At 38.2% G+C, this 12017-nt stretch overlaps 1 long non-coding RNA gene across 1 annotated transcript; it reads right to left on the reverse strand.

Annotated features, from left to right (window-relative positions):
* Positions 1 to 452: 452 nt before the first annotated feature.
* LOC119865203 lies at positions 453 to 10547 on the reverse strand. Its single transcript, XR_005376380.1, has 3 exons — positions 8844 to 10547; positions 4640 to 4760; positions 453 to 1093 (listed from the first exon to the last, which is right to left on the reverse strand). It is a non-coding gene; the product is annotated as an uncharacterized LOC119865203 (long non-coding RNA).
* Between the last annotated feature and the right edge of the window lie 1470 nt (positions 10548 to 12017).

Consider the following 12017-nt stretch of genomic DNA (forward strand, 5'->3'; position numbering starts at 1 on the left):
TTCTATCCCTTAATTCAATGAAAGTCCACAAAAATACAGTATGACTCAGAATATTGAAGCTGTGGCTAAGCAAGAAAAGTTCATTCAAAATTGATTTTCTTTCAGGAATCCTTGATATTCCTTATTCCAATTGTTCACCTCTACTGTAGGGCTCGGTAAACACTTAAGGAAGTTGCCATGCACTGCAGCCTGCTGGAGACATGAAGGAATGTAGGGCGGGATAATCACAACATCATCAACCCAATTCTCCAAGGTAGCTGGCCAATAATGCTGTTCTAATTGAATAACTTATCCACAGCTATTTCCCCTGGGAGAGCCGAAGGCTCAGGCTCGGCAAAGAGGCAGATGGTGCCGCATATACAATGAAACCTGTAATTTTCTCTTGCCATTGGACACGTTAACAGTGGGCTGTTTCTGCTTATTCTTTAATATTTTATTTTAATAGTCCCTTCCCAAATTATAATGTACCATGAAGCAGCCAAAGATGGATTGAGTGATACATATCATGTTTAATTTATCATACCTCTAGCTCACTGAACAACTCACTTGGTAATCAGCAGCAGTATATGTCAGTCAGGTGCAAACTGATATGAAAGCAACAGAAAAGAACCCAATTAAACCCAAAAGGAGAGATGAGTCTTCAGGGTGGCATGGCATTAACTAGCAGCAAGGTATGGAACACCAAATGCATTCTAATTCTGATTTTTTTTTAGTGGTAATTTGCAGTGGAATATGCAAACCCTATGTATTTGGTAAGACAATGGAAGGATTGTGTTTTTCACTTCTCAGCTGATTCAACCACTAGGCTCTAAAGAAGGGTGAAGGGCTGTGTGGCTGCTTGATTTTTATCTTCTAGTAGCAGCCAAAATTGGAAGAGGAAAGTGCAGTCTTACAGGGTAAGCGGTGACAGCCCATCAGCGGTCCAACAACACGACAAATGACAGGCCCAGAGGCAAACCCAGCACCGCCAACCCATCAGCTTTGAAGGCTGCCAAATGGCAGCTACAGAGATGGAAGGTCATTCAAACTTGAATGTTTGGGCTTGCTGGGGTCTTTTTACCCTGGAAACATTCCTCCATTCAGAGAGCTCCTCCTGGAAGAGAGTAGAAAGGAACCCAAATGGAATGGGCACAAAGCAAGACTTGTCACTCTGGTACAATACTTCCTAAGAAAAAGCTATGTCAGGAAAAAGGCCCCAGTTAGCAAAGCTCTGTCTCTGCAGTTTACCTAAGAGGAGGAATGCTTTCATAGCCATAGTGAGTAAGGACACCATTGTCAATGTTTGTCAGAAATACCAAGACCCAGGAAGAAAGCTCTTGGGGTCACAGGGCAGTGCAGATCTGCCTGTGGTAATTGAAAACAGTGATGAGACTGGGTTGATTTTTTTTTTTTTTTTTTTTTTGGAAAAGGTAAATCAGTGCTACAGCACTATGACATGGATAATTCATGAAGTTTCTGGTTTGTACTAGACACTCAACATGCCTTTCAGAAAGAAATGACACAACAATTAATGTGTCAGATAGTAATGTGCCACTTGGAGAAAGATAATTGTAGCTAGTGTTAGATAGTTATTAGGTCAGAACGCATGCTCATCCTTTCAAAGGCAGCAGTCTATTCGTGCTGGCATTCTACTGTAAGTAAAGCATTGTGCTCATAAGCACACAGGCTGTAGCCAGGGACACTGGGTTTTATCTGATTTTTCTCCATTTGCAATAATACTCTGATGATTCCTTATACAGCACACTTGGTCATGTGAAACAGGTGAGGATGATGAAAGAGATGGAGAGACAAAGGAGGGGCTTTGCATTTTACATAAAATAAAGTATGAGCGATGTTCCCAAGAAGGTTTGAGCATATGTGACAAAAACTATCAAATCTGAGTTTACTCACATGTAAATGATAGTCTGTCCTTCTGATGATTTAATGTATAAGGATATCAATCAGTCACAACAAGGCCTCTGAAGTGATTTCACCTCAATGAGGTTCCATTTCTTCATTTGAAAAATGTAAATAGGGAAATATGCTATATATTTAACTCCAAGATCTACTGAGGAGGTCAAGGTGAAAAAATATGAGAAAATATTTAGCAAATATAAAGGGTTGTGTCAATATAATTAATATAATTAATGTGCTTACTGGAGATCAAATGTATTATTTTTTCAACAGAGAGAATTTTAAGAAAAATTGGGCAAAGTCATAGGTTCTTAAAATTAGAAGAACGTATAATGAATAGGAATTCTCTCAAGACTATCTAACCTAGACTGAATTAAAAACATTTCATCCAATCAATAAGGAGAAACTAAAATACATGATTATTATGTATGCACATACTTCTGCTTTATTCACTCAAGCATGGTTGTGGTGAGATACGAAAAATAATATTTAGCCATTGTTGGAAGGAGAGAAATGCTGTTTGGGGATATTTTATCTGCAGAATCCATTGAATTAGTTATTGTCATAAAGGTATTTAAAATAAATGTGATGTGTATGTGAAATATTCAAGGTGTTCAATAGTACCTCATGGACAAGAATGGGACAACACCTTGTACTTTGCAAGGATTCATCTCCAACTGACATCCTTGTCAGAAAGACCACAAACTGTAACAGAAAAAATTTACAGTGTGGTCCTTGACCTTGAGTAGATTACAACAGACATTCTTACCCAAAAGATTTTGTTAGGGGAAACCAAGCTAATATCTAACCAACAGGTAATTAAAGCAGGCAGTGCTGAGAGAGAGGGAGGGATGGTAAATAAATTTGCTGAAGGTAAATACTGTACTAATTCAGATGATAGAATGCAAGAATGTCAAACACCATGTAAGTGTTCCTAGAAATTTTTTTTCTTTTCTGTAAAAAACAAAAAAAAAAAAAAGCTCCTAAATATTAACAGAGCTTATAGGCAGAATAGGGCTGGGACCATTCAAAAACTATAGACCTTTGTAAGTAGAGCACCAAAGACAAAACAAAAACTGAAAGCAATCAACTTACATGTTCATTGTCATTTGCACACAGCAACGCTATCAGTCTACCCTTTGGAGTCTTAAACCTGAGGACATGTAGTTCCTCCTTCAAAACTTAGGACACTGAGGAACTTTGATCAAAATTAAAAATCTAGATTCCTTCAATTCCTCCAAGATACAGCAGCCCCATTCCTGCTACCTTCCCCCTTACACTAAAATAATAGCAACAACAAAACTCTAGACAGAGTAGAAGCATAGAAAGTCTCTGAAAGGTGAAAGAAGGTTGATAGCTGAGGACTTCAGGACTTGAAAAACAACATGGTAGAGAGCTCCCTGGGTTTCCTTATCACTGCCCATATATCCCAGGAAGTGCACTTCAGAAGCCACTAACCCATAACCACCAACACATAAAAAAGCTCCAAGAAAATCCTGGTATCCTCTTGCCAAAGGCCTGGGGAAACAGCGGTCTAATAACAGAAAAATGTTTTGGCAATACCCACCGTACTCCAGCCAGCCAAAACTGAATGGAAGAACTCTTGAACCTCCATATCCACCTGGCTGGCATGAATGAGGTAGAATGGTGGTGCTTAGGGTTCGTTGGCACTCTGCCCCCCTTGTCCCCTCCTGGTGGCAGTGGGGCCAAAGGAGAGCTGACCTTATACCTTCTGTGGGGTTAGGTGCTCTACTGTCACTGGGAAGTTATCCGCTGGACAAAGGAGGAACTGAACTTCAACTTCACCCATGGGCTATGAGGTAATGTGTGAGTCAATGCCTCACTTGAAGTCTTTTATAAATAATCCTGCCTTAAAGTGATATCACTCTGTCTTGATATTCAATAGAAGTCACTAAGTCCAGCCTATCTCAAAGGGAAGGGATTAAGCTCTGCCTCTTGAGGGGAGGCATAGTGGGGAATTTATGTATTATATTTTAAGTCACCACAGAGGCTCTTCTGGGGGTGAGGAGTATTCAAGGAAGAGAATGCAACATATGTGGAGAAGCCCAAGATTTAGAGTTGGAAATCCATAAACATATAGTTCATCTGATCATCTGATATTGGTAGCCACTGACCACTGAGGCAGTGGAAAGCAAAAATGGAATGGTTCCCTTAGGAAACTAATGCAACCCTTGTCTCAAAACTCTAATCCCTCCGCTTCCTCCTTCCCCACCTGTGGATACCTCATCTTGTATCTTATTAATAAAATAGATGCAATCAGATGAAAACAATCTCATCTTTCCACCAAGCCTATGAATCTACTGGTATCTATACACATAGTTGGCCCTGTCTTAGGATCCTTCTTCCTATCAGGCCATCTCTTCACTATTCTACCTTACCCCATTTACTCTCCCAATTATCCCCTTTTCTATTCTGTAATATCATCAGTTTCTCCTGGATCATTTCCATTTGCTTAAAAACAAGCCTTGATATAAATGTTTTTTTTTTTTTTTCCCCTTGGCTTATACCCCTCCCCAAATACTGGATATTTTTTCTGCTTCCCCAACAGTTAATCTTAAAAGAGCTGTCAGTATACAGTTTCCACTTTCTTACTTCCCCTTTGTTGCCTTACTTATTTTAATCAAGTTTTTCTTTCCACCATTCCACTGACACACCTCCTCAAAGTCACTAATGTCTTACATTTTGCCAAACCCAATAGCTAATTCTCTGTCTTCATTTTACCCACCTTGCAGCAGTTGATGTGGTTTATCACTCCCTTCTACCTGCCACGTCCAGCTTTAGGCCATCTGTAGGTCTTATCCCACCATCATTTCTATGACAGGTTGAAAATATTTGGGGAATGACATCTGCAAGTAGATATTAATTTTCAGACTTTGCATGTGCATATGCATGCTGGGGTGTGTCTTTTTAAAGCTTGCTAGAAGGTTTGGAATTAATCATTTCATTTTATTTTTATTATAGTCATAGGCATGGGCCAAATGTTCTAAGTACTGAAAGACATTTAGAGGTAACCTTAAAAGCCATAATCTATGGCCACAAAAATTTTAAGCAAAAATGGAGTCTGTGTTAGGGTTCACAGACAAAACATAAATACAAATTAAGATTGCAAATACCATAAGCAAGCAGATTCTAAATGTTTTATGCATCTGTTATACTTGTTTTTCTGCCTTAGTGGTAGATAGATAAAGTAGATAGATGTGCATGGTTTCCAGAATAAGATTCTAAGTTGAGAACACAGTTCAGTACCTAGAGTGAGTCTGGGTTGCAGATAAGCTTATGATGCCAGACATGGGAGAGAATCATGTTTAACATGAATATTTCTAAGTATTATCCCAGATATGAGAAATGAAGACTAAGCAGAAATCCAGATTAGTACTCCAGGGATGTAGGACTAGAGTGAGGCATGAGGGTGGTGGTGTCTTTGCTCATATTTATGCATTTTCCTCAGGGATATGTGGTCTAAGCTGAAAGAAATAATGAGAGAAAAGGAAAGGATGAGAGACAATGAGAGAAAGAGGGAGAGAGAAATAGAGAGAGAAGGGAACTGGGGACAAATGGAGATGGAGAGAGGAAGGACACAGGAGCTACTAACCAACGGTAGACAGAGACATTGGTGTTTAAATACTCTAGCTCCCCTATCTCTCTCGAGGAATAGCTCTGCTTTCTATCCCTCTCTCTCTCATGGGATTAATAAGGTTTTCCCAGTCTCCTCCACTGTGGCAGCTGACTTAAGCTGCATCCTTTTCAATTTCACTTCTTTACTCTCTTGTTCATTTTCATATACTTCCCAACTATCTGCTTGCATTCAAAGTCTTGCCTCACGATTTGTTTGTGGAGGAATGAAAAACAAAATGCCACCTAAATGTTGGAAGGCCTGGTCCAAAGAAAGGGTACACACATGTTATGGGTTGAATTGTATTCCCTCCCATATTCAAATAATCAAGTCTCTAGTACTTCAGAATGTGACATCATTCAGAAACAGAGTTGTAGCAGATGTGACTCATTAACATTAAAGTAGACCCCTATTCTAATACAACTGAGGAAAAATTTGGACACAGAGATAGATATGCATACAAAGAGAATATCATATGAACAAGAGGGCAGAGACTGGGGTTGCCATGGACTGAATTTGTCTTTCCCAAAATCATGGAGATAGGGTCTATAAAGAATTAATGTTAAATGGAATCATAAGGATGGGGGAGTAATCTGATAGGATTAGTGTTTTTTTTTTGAACATTTATTTATTTGAGAGACAGAAAGAGTGTGAGCAGGGAGTGGGGAGGGACAGAGGAAGAGGGAGAGGGAGAGAATTTCAAGCTGACTCTGCATTGAGTGTGGATCCTGATGTGGGGCTCATCCCAGGACCTTGAGATCATGACCTGAACTGAAATTAACAGTCAGATGCTTAACTGACTGAGCCACCTAGGCACCCTAGGATTAGTGTTTTTATTTATTTATTTATTTTTAAAAGATTTTATTTTTTATTCATTCATGAGAGAGAGAGAGAGAGAGAGAGAGGCAGAGACACAGGCAGAGGGAGAAGCAGGCCCCATGCAGGGAGCCTGAGTGGGACTCGATCCCCGGTCTCCAGGATCATGCCCTGGGCTGCAGGCGGTGCTAAACCACTGCGCCACCGGGGCTGCCCGGCTTAGTGTTTTTATAAGAAGAAATACCAGAGTGCTCTATTTCCATCATGCAAGGACATAGCAAGAAGGTGGCTGTCTCTAAGCCAGGAAGAGAGCTCTCACCAGAAACCAAATCAGCCGACATTTTTTACCTTGAACCTATAACCTTTAGAACTGTGAGAAATAAATCCAAAATACAGAGGTGATGCATCTACAAGCCCCAAACACCAAATATTGTCACAAAACTACCAGAAGCCAGGAAGCATGGTATAGAGGGAGCTCACAGCCCTTAGAAGGAACCAACCCCTGCCAACACCTTGATCTCAGACATCTAGTCTCCAGAACTGTGAGACAATAAATTTCTGTTATTTGAGGCATCTAGTTAGCAGTGCTTTGTTACAGTAGCCCCAGAAAATTAACACAATGCATAAGTAAAAGATCAGGGCAGTGGTTACAACCTTAGCCACTCTCTGAGGTACAATGGCTTGGCTGAGCAGGACCTCTACTTTGGTCTGGAAAGCCAGAAACTGAGTCAGACATTGGACTTATTCCCAAGGGTAGGACATGTATCTGTCACAGACTACTGTTCAGTGGTTGATTTTCTTATAAATCACCCCTGTCTCTAACAGATATTAAGCTTTTACCTTATTGTTAATTTTTCCCCTCAGCAGTCCTTTAGCAATATGATCTAGACACCTAACGGTACTCAGTAAATTGTAACCAACTGCTATAAAATGACTTTTGCTTTTTTAAAAAAGCAAATAAATAAATGTAGTGCTCAAGAGTCTCAAGGACTCAAGGACTCCTCAAGGAAAATCAAGGACTATCACAAACTAAGCTTTTAAGGAAAACTCATAGGCACAGAAAAATGAAGTAAACAAGTTTATTAAAACTTAATAAAAATAAAAGAATATATACATAAATCAATAACTTAGGTCCTAGTAAAGAATCTTGGAATCAGGCCCAGAATATCTGAATTCTAAGATGGGTTTTGCTGCTACTGGTTAAGCAAATTTGGAAAAGTCCATCTCCTTTAGAAACTGCCATTTCTTCCTCTTCAAGATGAGGAGATTGGACTAAATTCCCTCTAAAGCACATAGGCCTTTACTATGTGCATATTCCTGTGATATCTGTGATTCATCCTCACCTGTGCCAGACTCTGCTCCTGGCAAGATTAGGGACCATGAGAGTGATGGAGCCATGGAATAAAACCAGGTGGGTATGGAAGGCTCTGGCTCTCCTACATAGTTTGAGTGCCAGACCCAACCAACAAAAATGCATTTGCCAGTAATGACCTTGTGGGGAATTTTCAAATACTGAACACTTATGCCCACAGATTTTCCCATTATTTTTAGCCTCACTGCATGTTTTGTTTCATTTTGTCTTGTAAAATGATTTTGGAACACTGTCTATTATAGAAACTTTGACAGTATTGGCAATCATGGTAACTGTCTCCCCCACACTGTGATTTAGTGTGGAGTCAGCCTTTTTCCAGAGAATTTACCTACTGCAGAGGCTCAGCTCTGTTTTTCTCTTATTCCAAACCCATTTTCTTCCCCATAGATATAATAGCCCAAAGGACTGGCTGGGGATAGAACTTTCCTCTAAGATTTTTTTGGTTCTATTAACATTGAAATAATAAATTGTGAATATAGGATTTCCTATATTCAATATAATCCTAACAAAGAGCATAATCTTTCATTAGTATAAAATGCGTCAAAGCTTGAATTCAGATAGAATATCAACCCAATTTATGGCATTGTTGTTGAGACTTCATGAATAAGGTAGAATTTGCTTTGGACTTTAAATGAGTCTTATAATATAAAGGCAATAATTGGAAAAGACATTACTAGAGAAGGACCAATGTGAGCAAGGGAGGAAGTAGGAAAAGCATTGGCCATATTTAGAGGGACATCTAATTTCTCATTTTGGGCCAGACTATAAAGGATCTTAACGTAACCCCCTAATGGGTATAAGGTTTCCTTCAGAGGTGATGAAATGCCAGGAGTATTGCTGGCACAACACTGTGCATGTACTAAATGTCACTAAATTGTTCACTTTAAAATGGTTAACTTTATGTTATGTGAATTTCACTTCTATTTAAAAAAAGAAAAAGAACCTTAAATGGCAGGCCCTATGAGTGGCTGCTTAACCTGACAAACAATATGGGGCAATTGGAATCTACTGAAGTGGAGAAGTCATATAATTTAAAAAACAACAACATGGTGATAGTTTTGGAAATGAATCAAATGAGGATGTATATGAAGTGGGGAGACCACTTACATGGTTATCAGAGTAGCCTACCTTATCATCTAAAACGAAGGAGGAATCTTTTCTTTGATCATCCTTTTGTGGAAATTCCCAAACATACATAAAGTTAGAGAATAAAGGTTAATGAGTTGCATAAACATATCACCCAGCTTCAATAATTTTCAACATTTCACTGAGCTATTTACATCTGTTCCCCTTCCCACTGTACCAACTCATCTCCATACATTATTCCATATTCATTAGTATTTTAAGGGAAACTCTAGATATATCTTTTCACCAGAAACAAACTTCAGAGTACATCTTCAACTTATAAGGACATTTTTCTTACTCCTTCTTCCTACCAAACAGTATACCTAACTGAATTAAGAGCAAATTCTTAATACCATACAATGTCTTTCTGATTATACTGAAGGTAAGTTTGAACAGCTTAGTCATTTTAATGAGGTCTAAATTTACTATGTTTCTTACATGTCTTTTATCCTACAATGGCACCCTTTTCTTTTTTTAACATGCCATTGATTTGTTAGAGAAAATGTGTTACTTGTCTTGCAGAATACTACCTCTTATATCTGGAATTAGCTGCCAAACAGTCCCATATTGGGTGAGTAAAAACCACTTCAAGTTGGATTCTATTTCCTATTGATATAAAGATGATATTGAGAGACAATAATCAAAGAACTGGATTGCACACTGTCATTGCTTCTAGGAATTTTAGAGGACAGAGCTAAATTGCATGTTTACCAAAAAAGGGGGCAGGAGCTGATAGTCATATTTACAATCAAATATAAGATAACATGGTTTTATTTAATTCCCTTGGTTGAATTTTTCTATTGTTAACCTTAAAATTGTCAGTTAGTTTACCAGCAAAAATGGGTTTATTTGGGAATAGCTGAGAGTTACAATTTGGGAAATGCAAGCTATGGTAAAACTATAAGCGAGTCCAGAGAACAGGGAGGAATGCTTTTTTTAAGGGAGGGCAGAGGGAGAGAGAGAATGTTAAGCAGGCTCCACACCCAGGGCAGAGCCCCACATGGGCCTCAATTTCACAACCCTGAGTTCATAACTACAGCTGAAATGAAGAATCAGACACTTAACCGAGTCACCTAGGATCCTCAGAATGCTGTTTTATGCAGGAAAGGGGGAGGGAGTTCGGGAGGAGCTGTTACAAATAGAAAGTCCACTGGAGTAAACTAGGAGTTGGAAGTGTAGTGGTTTTTCATTGGCTGAGTTGTGACAGTCTCTAATTGGCTAAGCTGTTGCCAGGGAAGGGGAAAATCTTTCTTCTTCCTGTTCTAGTAGCAAAGTATAGGATTCTTCCTGCTGGGGATGCAAGGTACCTCTTTTTATGTTGGAGTCTATAACTGATGATGAGTATAGACAGCTCACTGATGATGAGCCCCCCATTCTGGCCTCCCAAACTCATTTTAAATAAAGTGTCCTTTGTTCAGTTTCATAGTATTATCTTATGCTGAAAACATTAGTTTTTACTTTAACAAAATTATTCATTTTTAATATAGTTTTGAAGTAATAGTCTACTATTCCCACTGACAATTAGACTATTGAAAGCAGCTTTGCATTTTCTTTGCCAAGAGATCTTTGAGATCACTTTTTCAACATTATTCAAATTGGTGGTATGCCAATTTCTTTTGGCTTTATTTGCAAACACCTGTCATAACTGTCTCTCCATTTCCATTCCTACTGCCATTGCCCTAATTCATTTAATCAATCCTCCTAAACCAGATTATATTGTAGTCTTATAATCTGTTTCTCACCTTCTCAACCTTTACTTTTCCAAGATCTATATGTTTCTATCAAAAATATACTTCTAAGACACAGAGTTTATTTTAAAAATAAGCAAAAGAAGCCAAACTTCAGTGGCTCCTCATCATCTGCTTACTGAAATCGACTCTTTGCCCTGAAGGCAAAGTCTGCCTCCAAAGGACAATGCAATATTGTCAAATATCATCAGACCTCATGGGCTATAGCTTGCAGACATCCTATTAAGAGTTCTGCCCCTGTGAGTACAGAACTCAACATTCCTGTGCCTCTGCTTTAGAATGTACTATATATGAGAAAGACAAAGGGACTGACATCCCAAGGCCTTCAGAAAACAATTGAAAAATGTCTCATTATATCTAATGTCTCTTTTTTTTTAAAATCTCTCTTTGGCTGATCTTCAACTATTCTATTTTTTTTCTTTGACCTTTTCTTCTGAACAGTATCTAATCTGAATCTTCTTCTTGGATTTTTTTCCCTAGAAATTTTGTTTTTATTTGTTCCTCCATATAGAATAATTAATTCTCCCCTAGTTCTCATTGTGAAATTTCTATCTGCAAAAGTAGCCACAAATGTAATAAAATAATGGTATCTCCTAGTAATAGGACACATTTTCCTTACAGTTAGAGACCATATTTCATAAGTTAAATACATCTTTTGTTTCTCACCTATCCTTCAGTATCAGTGTTTCATATAACCAGTTGTTCAGATATCCAAATTTCCTTTTTTTGATATAAGGTTTATCCCAAACTGCCTTACCATGTTAAATTGCAAGAATGCTCTATATTCAACGAGACAAAAACTCACTTGTCTCTTTCTTTTTACTTCTATGATATTAAAGTGTCTCTAAGTAGTTTGCATTTCCCATTATTTCCACCAGTTGAAATCCCAATCATTCAAAGTTCTGTTTAGATGCCATCTTCTTCATGAATTTTCTTTTTCCTGTTCCAATTCCAAACTGGCACTCTCTCAGAATTCCAGAACCATTTACATATTTCCCACTTAGATCATTTATGTAATTGTGCCTGGCATTATATTTGTCTGTGTGTATATATGCCTCCTTTTTAGGGTACATTTTGCTTGTGGGGAGACCTTTTTTTTTTCACAGGTTTACCCAGTGACAATGGATTCTATGTTGAAACAAATAATGCAACTTACTTTTATATAACCGAAAATCCTATGTATTCTGAAGTTCAGTAATGATTTAGTTAAATAATATAAAAGATAGGATAGTAGACTTTGCTGATAATTCAGTGAATTTTATAGCATCTCTCTCAAGAAAAACAGCATATCTCTCAAAATTCTCAGTCATCTGCATGGTTACACTTGTTTTCTTTTGCTACCTTAGTGGAGCTAGAGAACTACTGTTTCCCTTGTTATTTCTATTTTCACGTCTGGGCTATTTAACTCTTCCCCATGTTCTATTTAATT

The sequence above is a fragment of the Canis lupus genome, chromosome 22, assembly GCF_011100685.1.
Source record: "Canis lupus familiaris isolate Mischka breed German Shepherd chromosome 22, alternate assembly UU_Cfam_GSD_1.0, whole genome shotgun sequence".
In the NCBI taxonomy this organism is placed as follows: Eukaryota; Metazoa; Chordata; class Mammalia; order Carnivora; family Canidae; genus Canis; species Canis lupus.